The sequence below is a fragment of the Pseudorasbora parva genome, chromosome 5 (assembly GCF_024679245.1).
Source record: "Pseudorasbora parva isolate DD20220531a chromosome 5, ASM2467924v1, whole genome shotgun sequence".
Lineage (NCBI taxonomy): Eukaryota > Metazoa > Chordata > Actinopteri > Cypriniformes > Gobionidae > Pseudorasbora > Pseudorasbora parva.
The window spans coordinates 3,612,294-3,632,293 of record NC_090176.1 but is presented as its reverse complement, the minus strand read 5'-3'; the positions used below and the strand labels follow the sequence as shown (position 1 = coordinate 3,632,293).

The 20,000-nt window shown below is 47.1% G+C and overlaps 12 non-coding genes across 12 annotated transcripts; all 12 read right to left on the bottom strand.

Annotated features, from left to right (window-relative positions):
• Positions 1–809: 809 nt before the first annotated feature.
• Positions 810–882, bottom strand: trnar-ccu (transfer RNA arginine (anticodon CCU)). The gene has a single exon. It is a non-coding gene; the product is annotated as a tRNA-Arg (tRNA).
• A 1,420-nt stretch (positions 883–2,302) lies between these two features.
• trnar-ccu (transfer RNA arginine (anticodon CCU)) lies at positions 2,303–2,375 on the bottom strand. The gene has a single exon. It is a non-coding gene; the product is annotated as a tRNA-Arg (tRNA).
• A 725-nt stretch (positions 2,376–3,100) lies between these two features.
• Positions 3,101–3,173, bottom strand: trnar-ccu (transfer RNA arginine (anticodon CCU)). Its single transcript has one exon. It is a non-coding gene; the product is annotated as a tRNA-Arg (tRNA).
• A 1,420-nt stretch (positions 3,174–4,593) lies between these two features.
• trnar-ccu (transfer RNA arginine (anticodon CCU)) lies at positions 4,594–4,666 on the bottom strand. The gene has a single exon. It is a non-coding gene; the product is annotated as a tRNA-Arg (tRNA).
• Positions 4,667–6,102: 1,436 nt separating this feature from the next.
• trnar-ccu (transfer RNA arginine (anticodon CCU)) lies at positions 6,103–6,175 on the bottom strand. Its single transcript has one exon. It is a non-coding gene; the product is annotated as a tRNA-Arg (tRNA).
• Positions 6,176–9,108: 2,933 nt separating this feature from the next.
• trnar-ccu (transfer RNA arginine (anticodon CCU)) lies at positions 9,109–9,181 on the bottom strand. Its single transcript has one exon. It is a non-coding gene; the product is annotated as a tRNA-Arg (tRNA).
• A 1,420-nt stretch (positions 9,182–10,601) lies between these two features.
• On the bottom strand, positions 10,602–10,674 carry trnar-ucu (transfer RNA arginine (anticodon UCU)). The gene has a single exon. It is a non-coding gene; the product is annotated as a tRNA-Arg (tRNA).
• Positions 10,675–12,089: 1,415 nt separating this feature from the next.
• On the bottom strand, positions 12,090–12,162 carry trnar-ccu (transfer RNA arginine (anticodon CCU)). Its single transcript has one exon. It is a non-coding gene; the product is annotated as a tRNA-Arg (tRNA).
• Positions 12,163–15,096: 2,934 nt separating this feature from the next.
• trnar-ccu (transfer RNA arginine (anticodon CCU)) lies at positions 15,097–15,169 on the bottom strand. The gene has a single exon. It is a non-coding gene; the product is annotated as a tRNA-Arg (tRNA).
• Positions 15,170–16,600: 1,431 nt separating this feature from the next.
• trnar-ccu (transfer RNA arginine (anticodon CCU)) lies at positions 16,601–16,673 on the bottom strand. Its single transcript has one exon. It is a non-coding gene; the product is annotated as a tRNA-Arg (tRNA).
• A 1,431-nt stretch (positions 16,674–18,104) lies between these two features.
• trnar-ccu (transfer RNA arginine (anticodon CCU)) lies at positions 18,105–18,177 on the bottom strand. The gene has a single exon. It is a non-coding gene; the product is annotated as a tRNA-Arg (tRNA).
• Positions 18,178–19,608: 1,431 nt separating this feature from the next.
• trnar-ccu (transfer RNA arginine (anticodon CCU)) lies at positions 19,609–19,681 on the bottom strand. The gene has a single exon. It is a non-coding gene; the product is annotated as a tRNA-Arg (tRNA).
• Between the last annotated feature and the right edge of the window lie 319 nt (positions 19,682–20,000).

The following is a 20,000-nucleotide window of genomic DNA, read 5'->3' as shown; positions in this document are numbered from 1 at the left end:
AGTAAAAAAAAAAAAGAAAGTCTTAGCAGAGGATGGTTTCGATCCATCGACCTCTGGGTTATGGGCCCAGCACGCTTCCGCTGCGCCACTCTGCTCCTGGCGACACATGCGCCGTTCCCAGATGCTTTGGAAAGGACTTGTGTTTAGGCACACATCAAGTGCTCCTCTGTCATAAACGAGAACAGATGAAAACAACAAAGGGTTTTAGCATAGACCTGTGGCAGCTTTTCTTCAAGTGGGGACAGAGAATTTGCATAAGTAAAGAAGACTTAGCAGAGGATGGCTTCGATCCATCGACCTCTGGGTTATGGGCCCAGCACGCGTCCGCTGCGCCACTCTGCTGAAAACTACCCTAGACAGGACTCGAACCCACAAACATTGGCATAGGAGGGCAGTGACTTATCCATTAGGACACTGGGGCTGTCAAAAATAAGCCCTTATATGCCCCATTTACTGCTGATTCCGTGACAACAATAGGCTTGGTATTTAATCAAGGCCAGCACACAAAGTAATCCAGATGAACAATTCATTTACCAGGCCACCGGGCCACTCTGCTCGCCATAGAAGAGCTCCAATTCACAGGTGTTTTCAATAGGACTTGCGTTTAGGCACACACAAAGTGGTCCTCAGTCACAGATGATATCTGGTGAAAATGATTATGGCTTCAGAATAGAAGTGCATTAGCTCTTCTTCAAATAGGAACAAGACACGTAAATAAGTAAAGTGGTCTTAGCAGAGGATGGTTTCGATCCATCGACCTCTGGGTTATGGGCCCAGCACGCTTCCGCTGCGCCACTCTGCTGTAAACCCACCCCAGATGGGACTCGAACCCACAATCCCTGGCTTAGGAGGTCAGTGCCTTATCCATTAGGCCACTGGGGCTGTTAAGGCCCATCTCTCGTGTGCCCCATTACTTCTGCTTCAGTGACAACAAAAGGCTTGGCATTTACACATGGCCAGCACACAAAGTGATCCACTGAGCGGCTGCTTCGACAGGCCACTGGGGTATGACTCGCTTGCTCTTCTAATTCTCCATCTCATTCAGGTGGCTCAGTTAATGAGGCATTTAAACAGGTCCTACACACAAAGATTTCTCAACAAGCGACTACTACACCAGCTTTCCAGAACATTGTGCAGTATTGTTATAGTTCCAGGACCAAGAGGCTCCAGGTTTTCACAAGCGGGATGTGGAAGTTGCTCTTAATTTGGGATAAAGCATGTAAATAAGAGAAGAAGCCTTAGCAGAGGATGGTTTCGATCCATCGCCCTCTGGGTTATGGGCCCAGCACGCTTCCGCTGCGCCACTCTGCTTGTTATAGAAAAGCTCCCATTCACAGGTGTTTTCAAAATGACTTGCGTTTAGGCACACATGAAGTAACACATGAAGTGCCTCTGCCAGAAAAGTCATTAATGAGATCAGGTGAAAGCAACAAAGGGTTTTTAGCTTTGAGCAGAGGCAGCTTTTCTTCAGCAAGGAACAGAGCATTATATAAGTAAAAAAAAAAAGAGAAAGTCTTAGCAGAGGATGGTTTCGATCCATCGACCTCTGGGTTATGGGCCCAGCACGCTTCCGCTGCGCCACTCTGCTCCTGGCGACACATGCGCCGTTCCCAGATGCTTTGGAAAGGACTTGTGTTTAGGCACACATCAAGTGCTCCTCTGTCATAAACGAGAACAGATGAAAACAAAAAAGGGTTTTAGCATAGACCTGTGGCAGCTTTTCTTCAAGTGGGGACAGAGAATTTGCATAAGTAAAGAAGACTTAGCAGAGGATGGTTTCGATCCATCGACCTCTGGGTTATGGGCCCAGCACGCTTCCGCTGCGCCACTCTGCTGAAAACCACCCTAGACAGGACTCGAACCCACAAACATTGGCATAGGAGGCCAGTGACTTATCCATTAGGACACTGAGGCTGTAAAATATAAGCCCTTGTATGCCCCATTTACTGCTGATTCCGTGACAACAATAGGCTTGGTATTTAATCAAGGCCAGCACACAAAGTAATCCAGATGAACAATTCATTTACCAGGCCACCGGGCCACTCTGCTCGCCATAGAAGAGCTCCAATTCACAGGTGTTTTCAATAGGACTTGCGTTTAGGCACACACAAAGTGGTCCTCAGTCACAGATGATATCTGGTGAAAATGATTATGGCTTCAGAATAAAAGTGCATTAGCTCTTCTTCAAATAGGAACAAGACACGTAAATAAGTAAAGTGGTCTTAGCAGAGGATGGTTTCGATCCATCGACCTCTGGGTTATGGGCCCAGCACGCTTCCGCTGCGCCACTCTGCTGTAAACCCACCCCAGATGGGACTCGAACCCACAATCCCTGGCTTAGGAGGCCAGTGCCTTATCCATTAGGCCACTGGGGCTGTTAAAGCCCATCTCTCGTGTGCCCCATTACTTCTGCTTCAGTGGCAACAAAAGGCTTGGCATTTACACATGGCCAGCACACAAAGATATCCACTGAGCGGCTACTTCGACAGGCCACTGAGGTATGACTCGCTTGCTCTTCTAATTCTCCATCTCATTCAGGTGGCTCAGTCAATGAGGCATTTAAACAGGTCCTACACACAAAGATTTCTCAACAAGCGACTACTACACCAGCTTTCCAGAACATTGTGCAGTATTGTTATAGTTCCAGGACCAAGAGGCTCCAGGTTTTCACAAGCGGGATGTGGAAGTTGCTCTTAATTTGGGATAAAGCATGTAAATAAGAGAAGAAGCCTTAGCAGAGGATGGTTTCGATCCATCGACCTCTGGGTTATGGGCCCAGCACGCTTCCGCTGCGCCACTCTGCTTGTTATAGAAAAGCTCCCATTCACAGGTGTTTTCAAAATGACTTGCGTTTAGGCACACATGAAGTGCACATGAAGTAACACATGAAGTGCCTCTGCCAGAAAAGTCATTAATGAGATCAGGTGAAAGCAACAAAGGGTTTTTAGCTTTGAGCAGAGGCAGCTTTTCTTCAGCAAGGAACAGAACATTATATAAGTAAAAAAAAAAAAAAGAAAGTCTTAGCAGAGGATGGTTTCGATCCATCGACCTCTGGGTTATGGGCCCAGCACACTTCCGCTGCGCCACTCTGCTGTAAACCCACCCCAGATGGGACTCGAACCCACAATCCCTGGCTTAGGAGGCCAGGGCCTTATCCATTAGGCCACTGGGGCTGTTAAAGCCCATCTCTCGTGTGCCCCATTACTTCTGCTTCAGTGGCAACAAAAGGCTTGGCATTTACACATGGCCAGCACACAAAGATATCCACTGAGCGGCTACTTCGACAGGCCACTGGGGTATGACTCGCTTGCTCTTCTAATTTTCCATCTCATTCAGGTGGCTCAGTCAATGAGGCATTTAAACAGGTCCTACACACAAAGATTTCTCAACAAGCGACTACTACACCAGCTTTCCAGAACATTGTGCAGTATTGTTATAGTTCCAGGACCAAGAGGCTCCAGGTATTCACAAGCGGGATGTGGAAGTTGCTCTTAATTTGGGATAAAGCATGTAAATAAGAGAAGAAGCCTTAGCAGAGGATGGTTTCGATCCATCGACCTCTGGGTTATGGGCCCAGCACGCTTCCGCTGCGCCACTCTGCTTGTTATAGAAAAGCTCCCATTCACAGGTGTTTTCAAAATGACTTGCGTTTAGGCACACATGAAGTAACACATGAAGTGCCTCTGCCAGAAAAGTCATTAATGAGATCAGGTGAAAGCAACAAAGGGTTTTTAGCTTTGAGCAGAGGCAGCTTTTCTTCAGCAAGGAACAGAGCATTATATAAGTAAAAAAAAAAAGAGAAAGTCTTAGCAGAGGATGGTTTCGATCCATCGACCTCTGGGTTATGGGCCCAGCACGCTTCCGCTGCGCCACTCTGCTCCTGGCGACACATGCACCGTTCCCAGATTCTTTGGAAAGGACTTGTGTTTAGGCACACATCAAGTGCTCCTCTGTCATAAACGAGAACAGATGAAAACAACAAAGGGTTTTAGCATAGACCTGTGGCAGCTTTTCTTCAAGTGGGGACAGAGAATTTGCATAAGTAAAGAAGACTTAGCAGAGGATGGTTTCGATCCATCGACCTCTGGGTTATGGGCCCAGCACGCTTCCGCTGTGCCACTCTGCTGAAAACCACCCTAGACAGGACTCGAACCCACAAACATTGGCATAGGAGGCCAGTGACTTATCCATTAGGACACTGAGGCTGTAAAAAGTAAGCCCTTGTATGCCCCATTTACTGCTGATTCCGTGACAACAATAGGCTTGGTATTTAATCAAGGCCAGCACACAAAGTAATTCAGATGAACAATTCATTTACCAGGCCACCGGGCCACTCTGCTAGCCATAGAAGAGCTCCAATTCACAGGTGTTTTCAATAGGACTTGCGTTTAGGCACACACAAAGTGGTCCTCAGTCACAGATGATATCTGGTGAAAATGATTATGGCTTCAGAATAAAAGTGCATTAGCTCTTCTTCAAATAGGAACAAGACACATAAATAAGTAAAGTGGTTTTAGCAGAGTATGGTTTCGATCCATCGACCTCTGGGTTATGGGCCCAGCACGCTTCCGCTGCGCCACTCTGCTGTAAACCCACCCCAGATGGGACTCGAACCCACAATCCCTGGCTTAGGAGGCCAGTGCCTTATCCATTAGGCCACTGGGGCTGTTAAAGCCCATCTCTCATGTGCCCCATTACTTCTGCTTCAGTGGCAACAAAAGGCTTGGCATTTACACATGGCCAGCACACAAAGATATCCACTGAGCGGCTACTTCGACAGGCCACTGGGGTATGACTCGCTTGCTCTTCTAATTCTCCATCTCATTCAGGTGGCTCAGTCAATGAGGCATTTAAACAGGTCCTACACACAAAGATTTCTCAACAAGCGATTACTACACCAGCTTTCCAGAACATTGTGCAGTATTGTTATAGTTCCAGGACCAAGAGGCTCCAGGTTTTCACAAGCGGGATGTGGAAGTTGCTCTTAATTTGGGATAAAGCATGTAAATAAGAGAAGAAGCCTTAGCAGAGGATGGTTTCGATCCATCGACCTCTGGGTTATGGGCCCAGCACGCTTCCGCTGCGCCACTCTGCTTGTTATAGAAAAGCTCCCATTCACAGGTGTTTTCAAAATGACTTGCGTTTAGGCACACATGAAGTGCATATGAAGTAACACATGAAGTGCCTCTGCCAGAAAAGTCATTAATGAGATCAGGTGAAAGCAACAAAGGGTTTTTAGCTTTGAGCAGAGGCAGCTTTTCTTCAGCAAGGAACAGAACATTATATAAGTTAAAAAAAAAAAAAAAGAAAGTCTTAGCAGAGGATGGTTTCGATCCATCGACCTCTGGGTTATGGGCCCAGCACGCTTCCGCTTCGCCACTCTGCTCCTGGCGACACATGCGCCGTTCCCAGATGCTTTGGAAAGGACTTGTGTTTAGGCACACATCAAGTGCTCCTCTGTCATAAACGAGAACAGATGAAAACAACAAAGGGTTTTAGCATAGACCTGTGGCAGCTTTTCTTCAAGTGGGGACAGAGAATTTGCATAAGTAAAGAAGACTTAGCAGAGGATGGTTTCGATCCATCGACCTCTGGGTTATGGGCCCAGCACGCTTCCGCTGCGCCTCTCTGCTGAAAACCACCCTAGACAGGACTCGAACCCACAAATATTGGCATAGGAGGCCAGTGACTTATCCATTAGGACACTGAGGTTGTAAAAAATAAGCCCTTGTATGCCCCATTTACTGCTGATTCCGTGACAACAATAGGCTTGGTACTTAATCAAGGCCAGGACACACAAAGTAATCCAGATGAACAATTCATTTACCAGGCCACCGGGCCACTCTGCTCGCCATAGAAGAGCTCCAATTCACAGGTGTTTTCAATAGGACTTGCGTTTAGGCACACACAAAGTGGTCCTCAGTCACAGATGATATCTGGTGAAAATGATTATGGCTTCAGAATAGAAGTGCATTAGCTCTTCTTCAAATAGGAACAAGACACGTAAATAAGTAAAGTGGTCTTAGCAGAGGATGGTTTCGATCCATCGACCTCTGGGTTATGGGCCCAGCACGCTTCCGCTGCGCCACTCTGCTGTAAACCCACCCCAGATGGGACTCGAACCCACAATCCCTGGCTTAGGAGGCCAGTGCCTTATCCATTAGGCCACTGGGGCTGTTAAAGCCCATCTCTCGTGTGCCCCATTACTTCTGCTTCAGTGGCAACAAAAGGCTTGGCATTTACACATGGCCAGCACACAAAGATATCCACTGAGCGGCTACTTCGACAGGCCACTGGGGTATGACTCGCTTGCTCTTCTAATTCTCCATCTCATTCAGGTGGCTCAGTCAATGAGGCATTTAAACAGGTCCTACACACAAAGATTTCTCAACAAGCGACTACTACACCAGCTTTCCAGAACATTGTGCAGTATTGTTATAGTTCCAGGACCAAGAGGCTCCAGGTTTTCACAAGCGGGATGTGGAAGTTGCTCTTAATTTGGGATAAAGCATGTAAATAAGAGAAGAAGCCTTAGCAGAGGATGGTTTCGATCCATCGACCTCTGGGTTATGGGCCCAGCACGCTTCCGCTGCGCCACTCTGCTTGTTATAGAAAAGCTCCCATTCACAGGTGTTTTCAAAATGACTTGCGTTTAGGCACACATGAAGTGCACATGAAGTAACACATGAAGTGCCTCTGCCAGAAAAGTCATTAATGAGATCAGGTGAAAGCAACAAAGGGTTTTTAGCTTTGAGCAGAGGCAGCTTTTCTTCAGCAAGGAACAGAGCATTATATAAGTAAAAAAAAAAAAGAAAGTCTTAGCAGAGGATGGTTTCGATCCATCGACCTCTGGGTTATGGGCCCAGCACGCTTCCGCTGCGCCACTCTGCTCCTGGCGACACATGCGCCGTTCCCAGATGCTTTGGAAAGGACTTGTGTTTAGGCACACATCAAGTGCTCCTCTGTCATAAACGAGAACAGATGAAAACAACAAAGGGTTTTAGCATAGACCTGTGGCAGCTTTTCTTCAAGTGGGGACAGAGAATTTGCATAAGTAAAGAAGACTTAGCAGAGGATGGTTTCGATCCATCGACCTCTGGGTTATGGGCTCAGCATGCTTCCGCTGCGCCACTCTGCTGAAAACCACCCTAGACAGGACTCGAACCCACAAACATTGGCATAGGAGGCCAGTGACTTATCCATTAGGACACTGAGGCTGTAAAAAATAAGCCCTTGTATGCCCCATTTACTGCTGATTCCGTGACAACAATAGGCTTGGTATTTAATCAAGGCCAGCACACAAAGTAATCCAGATGAACAATTCATGTACCAGGCCACCGGGCCACTCTGCTCGCCATAGAAGAGCTCCAATTCACAGGTGTTTTCAATAGGACTTGCGTTTAGGCACACACAAAGTGGTCCTCAGTCACAGATGATATCTGGTGAAAATGATTATGGCTTCAGAATAGAAGTGCATTAGCTCTTCTTCAAATAGGAACAAGACACGTAAATAAGTAAAGTGGTCTTAGCAGAGGATGGTTTCGATCCATCGACCTCTGGGTTATGGACCCAGCACGCTTCTGCTGCGCCACTCTGCTGTAAACCCACCCCAGAAGGGACTCGAACTCACAATCCCTGGCTTAGGAGGCCAGTGCCTTATCCATTAAGCCACTGGGGCTGTTAAAGCCCATCTCTCGTGTGCCCCATTACTTCTGCTTCAGTGGCAACAAAAGCCTTGGCATTTACACATGGCCAGCACACAAAGTGATCCACTGAGCGACTACTTCGACAGGCCACTGGGGTATGACTCGCTTGCTCTTCTAATTCTCCATCTCATTCAGGGGGCTCAGTCAATGAGGCATTTAAACAGGTCCTACACACAAAGATTTCTAAACAAGTGACTACTACACCAGCTTTCCAGAACATTGTGCAGTATTGTTATAGTTCCAGGACCAAGAGGCTCCAGGTTTTCACAAGCGGGATATGGAAGTTGCTCTTAATTTGGGATAAAGCATGTAAATAAGAGAAGAAGCCTTAGCAGAGGATGGTTTCGATCCATCGACCTCTGGGTTATGGGCCCAGCACGCTTCCGCTGCGCCACTCTGCTTGTTATAGAAAAGCTCCCATTCACAGGTGTTTTCAAAATGACTTGCGTTTAGGCACACATGAAGTGCACATGAAGTAACACATGAAGTGCCTCTGCCAGAAAAGTCATTAATGAGATCAGGTGAAAGCAACAAAGGGTTTTTAGCTTTGTGCAGAGGCAGCTTTTCTTCAGCAAGGAAAGAGCATTATATAAGTAAAAAAAAAAAAAGAAAGTCTTAGCAGAGGATGGTTTCGATCCATCGACCTCTGGGTTATGGGCCCAGCACGCTTCCGCTGCGCCACTCTGCTCCTGGCGACACATGCGCCGTTCCCAGATGCTTTGGAAAGGACTTGTGTTTAGGCACACATCAAGTGCTCCTCTGTCATAAACGAGAACAGATGAAAACAACAAAGGGTTTTAGCATAGACCTGTGGCAGCTTTTCTTCAAGTGGGGACAGAGAATTTGCATAAGTAAAGAAGACTTAGCAGAGGATGGTTTCGATCCATCGACCTCTGGGTTATGGGCCCAGCACGCTTCCGCTGCGCCACTCTGCTGAAAACCACCCTAGACAGGACTCGAACCCACAAACATTGGCATAGGAGGGCAGTGACTTAACCATTAGGACACTGGGGCTGTCAAAAATAAGCCCTTATATGCCCCATTTACTGCTGATTCCGTGACAACAATAGGCTTGGTATTTAATCAAGGCCAGCACACAAAGTAATCCAGATGAACAATTCATTTACCAGGCCACCGGGCCACTCTGCTCGCCATAGAAGAGCTCCAATTCACAGGTGTTTTCAATAGGACTTGCGTTTAGGCACACACAAAGTGGTCCTCAGTCACAGATGATATCTGGTGAAAATGATTATGGCTTCAGAATAGAAGTGCATTAGCTCTTCTTCAAATAGGAAAAAGACACGTAAATAAGTAAAGTGGTCTTAGCAGAGGATGGTTTCGATCCATCGACCTCTGGGTTATGGGCCCAGCACGCTTCCGCTGCGCCACTCTGCTGTAAACCCACCCCAGATGGGACTCGAACCCACAATCCCTGGCTTAGGAGGTCAGTGCCTTATCCATTAGGCCACTGGGGCTGTTAAAGCCCATCTCTCGTGTGCCCCATTACTTCTGCTTCAGTGACAACAAAAGGCTTGGCATTTACACATGGCCAGCACACAAAGTGATCCACTGAGCGGCTGCTTCGACAGGCCACTGGGGTATGACTCGCTTGCTCTTCTAATTCTCCATCTCATTCAGGTGGCTCAGTTAATGAGGCATTTAAACAGGTCCTACACACAAAGATTTCTCAACAAGCGACTACTACACCAGCTTTCCAGAACATTGTGCAGTATTGTTATAGTTCCAGGACCAAGAGGCTCCAGGTTTTCACAAGCGGGATGTGGAAGTTGCTCTTAATTTGGGATAAAGCATGTAAATAAGAGAAGAAGCCTTAGCAGAGGATGGTTTCGATCCATCGCCCTCTGGGTTATGGGCCCAGCACGCTTCCGCTGCGCCACTCTGCTTGTTATAGAAAAGCTCCCATTCACAGGTGTTTTCAAAATGACTTGCGTTTAGGCACACATGAAGTAACACATGAAGTGCCTCTGCCAGAAAAGTCATTAATGAGATCAGGTGAAAGCAACAAAGGGTTTTTAGCTTTGAGCAGAGGCAGCTTTTCTTCAGCAAGGAACAGAGCATTATATAAGTAAAAAAAAAAAGAGAAAGTCTTAGCAGAGGATGGTTTCGATCCATCGACCTCTGGGTTATGGGCCCAGCACGCTTCCGCTGCGCCACTCTGCTCCTGGCGACACATGCGCCGTTCCCAGATGCTTTGGAAAGGACTTGTGTTTAGGCACACATCAAGTGCTCCTCTGTCATAAACGAGAACAGATGAAAACAACAAAGGGTTTTAGCATAGACCTGTGGCAGCTTTTCTTCAAGTGGGGACAGAGAATTTGCATAAGTAAAGAAGACTTAGCAGAGGATGGTTTCGATCCATCGATCTCTGGGTTATGGGCCCAGCACGCTTCCGCTGCGCCACTCTGCTGAAAACCACCCTAGACAGGACTCGAACCCACAAACATTGGCATAGGAGGCCAGTGACTTATCCTTTAGGACACTGAGGCTGTAAAATATAAGCCCTTGTATGCCCCATTTACTGCTGATTCCGTGACAACAATAGGCTTGGTATTTAATCAAGGCCAGCACACAAAGTAATCCAGATGAACAATTCATTTACCAGGCCACCGGGCCACTCTGCTCGCCATAGAAGAGCTCCAATTCACAGGTGTTTTCAATAGGACTTGCGTTTAGGCACACACAAAGTGGTCCTCAGTCACAGATGATATCTGGTGAAAATGATTATGGCTTCAGAATAGAAGTGCATTAGCTCTTCTTCAAATAGGAACAAGACACGTAAATAAGTAAAGTGGTCTTAGCAGAGGATGGTTTGGATCCATCGACCTCTGGGTTATGGGCCCAGCATGCTTCCGCTGCGCCACTCTGCTGTAAACCCACCCCAGATGGGACTCGAACCCACAATCCCTGGCTTAGAAGGCCAGTGCCTTATCCATTAGGCCACTGGGGCTGTTAAAGCCCATCTCTCCTGTGCCCCATTACTTCTGCTTCAGTGACAACAAAAGGCTTGGCATTTACACATGGCCAGCACACAAAGTGATCCACTGAGCGGCTGCTTCGACAGGCCACTGGGGTATGACTCGCTTGCCCTTCTAATTCTCCATCTCATTCAGGTGGCTCAGTTAATGAGGCATTTAAACAGGTCCTACACACAAAGATTTCTCAACAAGCGACTACTACACCAGCTTTCCAGAACATTGTGCAGTATTGTTATAGTTCCAGGACCAAGAGGCTCCAGGTTTTCACAAGCGGGATGTGGAAGTTGCTCTTAATTTGGGATAAAGCATGTAAATAAGAGAAGAAGCCTTAGCAGAGGATGGTTTCGATCCATCGACCTCTGGGTTATGGGCCCAGCACGCTTCCGCTGCGCCACTCTGCTTGTTATAGAAAAGCTCCCATTCACAGGTGTTTTCAAAATGACTTGCGTTTAGGCACACATGAAGTAACACATGAAGTGCCTCTGCCAGAAAAGTCATTAATGAGATCAGGTGAAAGCAACAAAGGGTTTTTAGCTTTGAGCAGAGGCAGCTTTTCTTCAGCAAGGAACAGAGCATTATATAAGTAAAAAAAAAAAAAAGAAAGTCTTAGCAGAGGATGGTTTCAATCCATCGACCTCTGGGTTATGGGCCCAGCACGCTTCCGCTGCGCCACTCTGCTCCTGGCGACACATGCGCCGTTCCCAAATGCTTTGGAAAGGACTTGTGTTTAGGCACACATCAAGTGCTCCTCTGTCATAAACGAGAACAGATGAAAACAACAAAGGGTTTTAGCATAGACCTGTGGCAGCTTTTCTTCAAGTGGGGACAGAGAATTTGCATAAGTAAAGAAGACTTAGCAGAGGATGGTTTCGATCCTTCGACCTCTGGGTTATGGGCCCAGCACGCTTCCGCTGCGCCACTCTGCTGAAAACCACCCTAGACAGGACTCGAACCCACAAACATTGGCATAGGAGGCCAGTGACTTATCCATTAGGACACTGGGGCTGTCAAAAATAAGCCCTTGTATGCCCCATTTACTGCTGATTCCGTGACAACAATAGGCTTGGTATTTAATCGAGGCCAGCACAAAAAGTAATCCAGATGAACAATTCATTTACCAGGCCACCGGGCCACTCTGCTCGCCATAGAAGAGCTCCAATTCACAGGTGCTTTCACTTGCGTTTAGGCACACACAAAGTGGTCCTCAGTCACAGATGATATCTGGTGAAAATGATTATGGCTTCAGAATAGAAGTGCATTAGCTCTTCTTCAAATAGGAACAAGACACGTAAATAAGTAAAGTGGTCTTAGCAGAGGATGGTTTCGATCCATCGACCTCTGGGTTATGGGCCCAGCACGCTTCCGCTGCGCCACTCTGCTGTAAACCCACCCCAGATGGGACTCGAACCCACAATCCCTTGCTTAGGAGGCAAGTGCCTTATCCATTAGGCCACTGGGGCTGTTAAAGCCCATCTCTCGTGTGCCCCATTACTTCTGCTTCAGTGACAACAAAAGGCTTGGCATTTACACATGGCCAGCACACAAAGTGATCCACTGAGCGGCTGCTTCGACAGGCCACTGGGGTATGACTCGCTTGCTCTTCTAATTCTCCATCTCATTCTGGTGGCTCAGTTAATGAGGCATTTAAACAGGTCCTACACACAAAGATTTCTCAACAAGCGACTACTACACCAGCTTTCCAGAACATTGTGCAGTATTGTTATAGTTCCAGGACCAAGAGGCTCCAGGTTTTCACAAGCGGGATGTGGAAGTTGCTCTTAATTTGGGATAAAGCATGTAAATAAGAGAAGAAGCCTTAGCAGAGGATGGTTTCGATCCATCGACCTCTGGGTTATGGGCCCAGCACGCTTCCGCTGCGCCACTCTGCTTGTTATAGAAAAGCTCCCATTCACAGGTGTTTTCAAAATGACTTGTGTTTAGGCACACATGAAGTGCACATGAAGAAACACATGAAGTGCCTCTGCCAGAAAAGTCATTAATGAGATCAGGTGAAAGCAACAAAGGGTTTTTAGCTTTGAGAAGAGGCAGCTTTTCTTCAGCAAGGAACAGAGCATTATATAAGTAAAAAAAAAAAAAAAAAAAGTCTTAGCAGAGGATGGTTTCGATCCATCGACCTCTGGGTTATGGGCCCAGCACTCTTCCGCTGCGCCACTCTGCTCCTGGCGACACATGCGCCGTTCCCAGATGCTTTGGAAAGGACTTGTGTTTAGGCACACATCAAGTGCTCCTCTGTCATAAACGAGAACAGATGAAAACAACAAAGGGTTTTAGCATAGACCTGTGGCAGCTTTTCTTCAAGTGGGGACAGAGAATTTGCATAAGTAAAGAAGACTTAGCAGAGGATGGTTTCGATCCATCGACCTCTGGGTTATGGGCCCAGCACGCTTCCCCTGCGCCACTCTGCTGAAAACCACCCTAGACAGGACTCGAACCCACAAAAATTGGCATAGGAGGGCAGTGACTTATCCATTAGGACACTGGGGCTGTCAAAAATAAGCCCTTGTATGCCCCATTTACTGCTGATTCTGTGACAACAATAGGCTTGGTATTTAATCAAGGCCAGCACACAAAGTAATCCAGATGAACAATTCATTTACCAGGCCACCGGGCCACTCTGCACTCTGCTTGCCATAGAAGAGCTCCAATTCACAGGTGTTTTCAATAGGACTTGCGTTTAGGCACACACAAAGTGGTCCTCAGTCACAGATGATATCTGGTGAAAATGATTATGGCTTCAGAATAGAAGTGCATTAGCTCTTCTTCAAATAGGAACAAGACACGTAAATAAGTAAAGGGGTCTTAGCAGAGGATGGATTGGATCCATCGACCTCTGGGTTATGGGCCCAGCATGCTTCCGCTGCGCCACTCTGCTGTAAACCCACCCCAGATGGGACTCGAACCCACAATCCCTGGCTTAGAAGGCCAGTGCCTTATTTATTAGGCCACTGGGGCTGTTAAAGCCCATCTCTCGTGTGCCCCATTACTTCTGCTTCAGTGACAACAAAAGGCTTGGCATTTACACATGGCCAGCACACAAAGTGATCCACTGAGCGGCTGCTTCGACAGGCCACTGGGGTATGACTCGCTTGCTCTTCTAATTCTCCATCTCATTCAGGTGGCTCAGTTAATGAGGCATTTAAACAGGTCCTACACACAAAGATTTCTCAACAAGCGACTGCTACACCAGCTTTCCAGAACATTGTGCAGTATTGTTATAGTTCCAGGACCAAGAGGCTCCAGGTTTTCACAAGCGGGATGTGGAAGTTGCTCTTAATTTGGGATAAAGCATGTAAATAAGAGAAGAAGTCTTAGTAGAGGATGGTTTCGATCCATCGACCTCTGGGTTATGGGCCCAGCACGCTTCCGCTGCGCCACTCTGCTTGTTATAGAAAAGCTCCCATTCACAGGTGTTTTCAAAATGACTTGCGTTTAGGCACACATGAAGTAACACATGAAGTGCCTCTGCCAGAAAAGTCATTAATGAGATCAGGTGAAAGCAACAAAGGGTTTTTAGCTTTGAGCAGAGGCAGCTTTTCTTCAGCAAGGAACAGAGCATTATATAAGTAAAAAAAAAAAAAAGAAAGTCTTAGCAGAGGATGGTTTCAATCCATCGACCTCTGGGTTATGGGCCCAGCACGCTTCCGCTGCGCCACTCTGCTCCTGGCGACACATGCGCCGTTCCCAGATGCTTTGGAAAGGACTTGTGTTTAGGCACACATCAAGTGCTCCTCTGTCATAAACGAGAACAGATGAAAACAACAAAGGGTTTTAGCATAGACCTGTGGCAGCTTTTCTTCAAGTGGGGACAGAGAATTTGCATAAGTAAAGAAGACTTAGCAGAGGATGGTTTCGATCCATCGACCTCTGGGTTATGGGCCCAGCACGCTTCCGCTGCGCCACTCTGCTGAAAACCACCCTAGACAGGACTCGAACCCACAAACATTGGCATAGGAGGCCAGTGACTTATCCATTAGGACACTGGGGCTGTCAAAAATAAGCCCTTGTATGCCCCATTTACTGTTGATTCCGTGACAACAATAGGCTTGGTATTTAATCAAGGCCAGCACACAAAATAATCCAGATGAACAATTCATTTACCAGGCCACCGGGCCACTCTGCTCGCCATAGAAGAGCTCCAATTCACAGGTGTTTTCAATAGGACTTGCGTTTAGGCACACACAAAGTGGTCCTCAGTCACAGATGATATCTGGTGAAAATGATTATGGCTTCAGAATAGAAGTGCATTAGCTCTTCTTCAAATAGGAACAAGACATGTAAATAAGTAAAGTGGTCTTAGCAGAGGATGGTTTCGATCCATCGACCTCTGGGTTATGGGCCCAGCACGCTTCCGCTGCGCCACTCTGCTGTAAACCCACCCCAGATGGGACTCGAACCCACAATCCCTGGCTTAGGAGGCCAGTGCCTTATCCATTAGGCCACTGGGGCTGTTAAAGCCCATCTCTCGTGTGCCCCATTACTTCTGCTTCAGTGGCAACAAAAGGCTTGGCATTTACACATGGCCAGCACACAAAGATATCCACTGAGCGGCTACTTCGACAGGCCACTGGGGTATGACTCACTTGCTCTTCTAATTCTCCATCTCATTCAGGTGGCTCAGTCAATGAGGCATTTAAACAGGTCCTACACACAAAGATTTCTCAACAAGCGACTACTACACCAGCTTTCCAGAACATTGAGCAGTATTGTTATAGTTCCAGGACCAAGAGGCTCCAGGTTTTCACAAGCGGGATGTGGAAGTTGCTCTTAATTTGGGATAAAGCATGTAAATAAGAGAAGAAGCCTTAGCAGAGGATGGTTTCGATCCATCGACCTCTGGGTTATGGGCCCAGCACGCTTCCGCTGCGCCACTCTGCTTGTTATAGAAAAGCTCCCATTCACAGGTGTTTTCAAAATGACTTGCGTTTAGGCACACATGAAGTGCACATGAAGTAACACATGAAGTGCCTCTGCCAGAAAAGTCATTAATGAGATCAGGTGAAAGCAACAAAGGTTTTTTAGCTTTGAGCAGAGGCAGCTTTTCTTCAGCAAGGAACAGAGCATTATATAAGTAAAAAAAAAAAAAGAAAGTCTTAGCAGAGGATGGTTTCGATCCATCGACCTCTGGGTTATGGGCCCAGCACGCTTCCGCTGCGCCACTCTGCTCCTGGCGACACATGCGCCATTCCCAGATGCTTTGGAAAGGACTTGTGTTTAGGCACACATCAAGTGCTCCTCTGTCATAAACGAGAACAGATGAAAACAGCAAAGGGTTTTAGCATAGACCTGTGGCAGCTTTTCTTCAAGTGGGGACAGAGAATTTGCATAAGTAAAGAAGACTTAGCAGAGGATGGTTTCGATCCATCGACCTCTGGGTTATGGGCCCAGCACGCTTCCGCTGCGCCACTCTGCTGAAAACCACCCTAGACAGGACTCGAACCCACAAACATTGGCATAGGAGGCCAGTGACTTATCCATTAGGACACTGAGGCTGTAAAAAATAAGCCCTTGTATGCCCCATTTACTGCTGATTCCGTGACAACAATAGGCTTGGTATTTAATCAAGGCCAGCACACAAAGTAATCCAGATGAAAAATTCATTTACCAGGCCACCAGGCCACTCTGCTCGCCATAGAAGAGCTCCAATTCACAGGTGTTTTCAATAGGACTTGCGTTTAGGCACACACAAAGTGGTCCTCAGTCACAGATGATATCTGGTGAAAATGATTATGGCTTCAGAATAGAAGTGCATTAGCTCTCCTTCAAATAGGAACAAGACACGTAAATAAGTAAAGTGGTCTTAGCAGAGGATGGTTTCGATCCATCGACCTCTGGGTTATGGGCCCAGCACGCTTCCGCTGCGCCACTCTGCTGTAAACCCACCCCAGATGGGACTCGAACCCACAATCCCTGGCTTAGGAGGCCAGTGGCTTATCCATTAGGCCACTGGGGCTGTTAAAGCCCATCTCTCGTGTGCCCCATTACTTCTGCTTCAGTGGCAACAAAAGGCTTGGCATTTACACATGGCCAGCACACAAAGATATCCACTGAGCGGCTACTTCGACAGGCCACTGGGGTATGACTCGCTTGCTCTTCTAATTCTCCATCTCATTCAGGTGGCTCAGTCAATGAGGCATTTAAACAGGTCCTACACACAAAGATTTCTCAACAAGCGACTACTACACCAGCTTTCCGGAACATTGTGCAGTATTGTTATAGTTCCAGGACCAAGAGGCTCCAGGTTTTCACAAGCGGGATGTGGAAGTTGCTCTTAATTTGGGATAAAGCATGTAAATAAGAGAAGAAGCCTTAGCAGAGGATGGTTTCGATCCATCGACCTCTGGGTTATGGGCCCAGCACGCTTCCGCTGCGCCACTCTGCTTGTTATAGAAAAGCTCCCATTCACAGGTGTTTTCAAAATGACTTGCGTTTAGGCACACATGAAGTGCACATGAAGTAACACATGAAGTGCCTCTGCCAGAAAAGTCATTAATGAGATCAGGTGAAAGCAACAAAGGGTTTTTAGCTTTGAGCAGAGGCAGCTTTTCTTCAGCAAGGAACAGAGCATTATATAAGTAAAAAAAAAAAGAGAAAGTCTTAGCAGAGGATGGTTTCGATCCATCGACCTCTGGGTTATGGGCCCAGCACGCTTCCGCTGCGCCACTCTGCTCCTGGCGACACATGCGCCGTTCCCAGATGCTTTGGAAAGGACTTGTGTTTAGGCACACATCAAGTGCTCCTCTGTCATAAACGAGAACAGATGAAAACAACAAAGGGTTTTAGCATAGACCTGTGGCAGCTTTTCTTCAAGTGGGGACAGAGAATTTGCATAAGTAAAGAAGACTTAGCAGAGGATGGTTTCGATCCATCGACCTCTGGGTTATGGGCCCAGCACGCTTCCGCTGCGCCACTCTGCTGAAAACCACCCTAGACAGGACTCGAACCCACAAACATTGGCATAGGAGGCCAGTGACTTATCCATTAGGACACTGGGGCTGTCAAAAATAAGCCCTTGTATGCCCCATTTACTGTTGATTCCGTGACAACAATAGGCTTGGTATTTAATCAAGGCCAGCACACAAAATAATCCAGATGAACAATTCATTTACCAGGCCACCGGGCCACTCTGCTCGCCATAGAAGAGCTCCAATTCACAGGTGTTTTCAATAGGACTTGCGTTTAGGCACACACAAAGTGGTCCTCAGTCACAGATGATATCTGGTGAAAATGATTATGGCTTCAGAATAGAAGTGCATTAGCTCTTCTTCAAATAGGAACAAGACATGTAAATAAGTAAAGTGGTCTTAGCAGAGGATGGTTTCGATCCATCGACCTCTGGGTTATGGGCCCAGCACGCTTCCGCTGCGCCACTCGGCTGTAAACCCACCTCAGATGGGACTCGAACCCACAATCCCTGGCTTAGGAGGCCAGTGCCTTATCCATTAGGCCACTGGGGCTGTTAAAGCCCATCTCTCGTGTGCCCCATTACTTCTGCTTCAGTGGCAACAAAAGGCTTGGCATTTACACATGGCCAGCACACAAAGATATTCACTGAGCGGCTACTTCGACAGGCCACTGGGGTATGACTCGCTTGCTCTTCTAATTCTCCATCTCATTCAGGTGGCTCAGTCAATGAGGCATTTAAACAGGTCCTACACACAAAGATTTCTCAACAAGCGACTACTACACCAGCTTTCCAGAACATTGAGCAGTATTGTTATAGTTCCAGGACCAAGAGGCTCCAGGTTTTCACAAGCGGGATGTGGAAGTTGCTCTTAATTTGGGATAAAGCATGTAAATAAGAGAAGAAGCCTTAGCAGAGGATGGTTTCGATCCATCGACCTCTGGGTTATGGGCCCAGCACGCTTCCGCTGCGCCACTCTGCTTGTTATAGAAAAGCTCCCATTCACAGGTGTTTTCAAAATGACTTGCGTTTAGGCACACATGAAGTGCACATGAAGTAACACATGAAGTGCCTCTGCCAGAAAAGTCATTAATGAGATCAGGTGAAAGCAACAAAGGTTTTTTAGCTTTGAGCAGAGGCAGCTTTTCTTCAGCAAGGAACAGAGCATTATATAAGTAAAAAAAAAAAAAGAAAGTCTTAGCAGAGGATGGTTTCGATCCATCGACCTCTGGGTTATGGGCCCAGCACGCTTCCGCTGCGCCACTCTGCTCCTGGCGACACATGCGCCATTCCCAGATGCTTTGGAAAGGACTTGTGTTTAGGCACACATCAAGTGCTCCTCTGTCATAAACGAGAACAGATGAAAACAGCAAAGGGTTTTAGCATAGACCTGTGGCAGCTTTTCTTCAAGTGGGGACAGAGAATTTGCATAAGTAAAGAAGACTTAGCAGAGGATGGTTTCGATCCATCGACCTCTGGGTTATGGGCCCAGCACGCTTCCGCTGCGCCACTCTGCTGAAAACCACCCTAGACAGGACTCGAACCCACAAACATTGGCATAGGAGGCCAGTGACTTATCCATTAGGACACTGAGGCTGTAAAAAATAAGCCCTTGTATGCCCCATTTACTGCTGATTCCGTGACAACAATAGGCTTGGTATTTAATCAAGGCCAGCACACAAAGTAATCCAGATGAAAAATTCATTTACCAGGCCACCGGGCCACTCTGCTCGCCATAGAAGAGCTCCAATTCACAGGTGTTTTCAATAGGACTTGCGTTTAGGCACACACAAAGTGGTCCTCAGTCACAGATGATATCTGGTGAAAATGATTATGGCTTCAGAATAGAAGTGCATTAGCTCTCCTTCAAATAGGAACAAGACACGTAAATAAGTAAAGTGGTCTTAGCAGAGGATGGTTTCGATCCATCGACCTCTGGGTTATGGGCCCAGCACGCTTCCGCTGCGCCACTCTGCTGTAAACCCACCCCAGATGGGACTCGAACCCACAATCCCTGGCGTAGGAGGCCAGTGGCTTATCCATTAGGCCACTGGGGCTGTTAAAGCCCATCTCTCGTGTGCCCCATTACTTCTGCTTCAGTGGCAACAAAAGGCTTGGCATTTACACATGGCCAGCACACAAAGATATCCACTGAGCGGCTACTTCGACAGGCCACTGGGGTATGACTCGCTTGCTCTTCTAATTCTCCATCTCATTCAGGTGGCTCAGTCAATGAGGCATTTAAACAGGTCCTACACACAAAGATTTCTCAACAAGCGACTACTACACCAGCTTTCCGGAACATTGTGCAGTATTGTTATAGTTCCAGGACCAAGAGGCTCCAGGTTTTCACAAGCGGGATGTGGAAGTTGCTCT